This window comes from Echinococcus granulosus, assembly GCF_000524195.1.
Source record: "Echinococcus granulosus chromosome Unknown EG_S00017, whole genome shotgun sequence".
NCBI lineage: Eukaryota > Metazoa > Platyhelminthes > Cestoda > Cyclophyllidea > Taeniidae > Echinococcus > Echinococcus granulosus.
In genome coordinates, this window is record NW_020170397.1 from 535,932 (window position 1) to 536,963 (window position 1,032).

The following is a 1,032-nucleotide window of genomic DNA, read 5'->3' on the forward strand; positions in this document are numbered from 1 at the left end:
ACACTGTTCCTACAGTCTGGCTAATTACCACGGCATCCCTGTTTCACCAGTTCATGTGGTTAGGATAGTGAATCTACTGTGATATATTGCATACTACATCAAGGTTGGCACAGCACGTAACCAAGCTACAAATGCCAAGCCTTGGGACTCAAGTCGAAACATCTCAAATGTGGCACTAGCGTCCAGGCAGGCATGGGAGGCAGGTGGGGCATTTCGGATCAACTACCGCAGCATAAAAGCATGATGCGATGCCGCATGAGCTAGAGCTATGCAACTCCTCAAATGTGAGTTGAGGTGGACAATGAGGAAGACAGGCAGACTCACTAGTGGGTGTGCTGAGACGCTGTATCCCAGAGGAGACTGCAACCTCCTCGTCAGGCAGAGGCGGAACTGCAAGGCTGGTTGTGTCCGTATCCTCTGAGGTCGATGATGGCGACAGTGGAGGTAGTGGAGGCACCCTAGTCCTACGCGAAGGCACGATTCTCGATATGCGTGAGCAGAGCTTCCTCGGTGGGACTTCCTTACTCGACAGATCTACAAGGCGGCACAATGATTACCAACATGTAATGAGAGTGCAGAGGAGGAGGGGGAGGAGACTAAGCAGTGTGGAGTATTTCCGGGTCGGGGGAAAGTTGGTGTTGATGAGAATGCACCAATTTGCCGTATTGTAATCCATCCTCTGCCTCGTCAAAGTGGCAACGATGGTGGATCCTTTTAGGCCATCTGAAGCAGCTGTTATTGATGGTCCGGATTGCCAAGTGGTGGTTAAAATTCTGCATAATATGGTCGGCATTTACTCTCCTTCGCCTTAGTCGTGACTCCTTTCTCTGAGGTTGCTACGGCTATACACGGAGAGGTGAGGCGAGGAGGAGAGGATATGCGAGTCCTTCAAAGTTGTTCTTGCTCGATACAGATGTTTGATATGAAGGTAGCTGGTTGTGACCATTTTGAACGGATTGTGTAGACGCTCTTTCTGCTGCATGGATTGGGTGTACCACGTGTACGGATGCCGGAGGAATGTTTTGAAAGGGC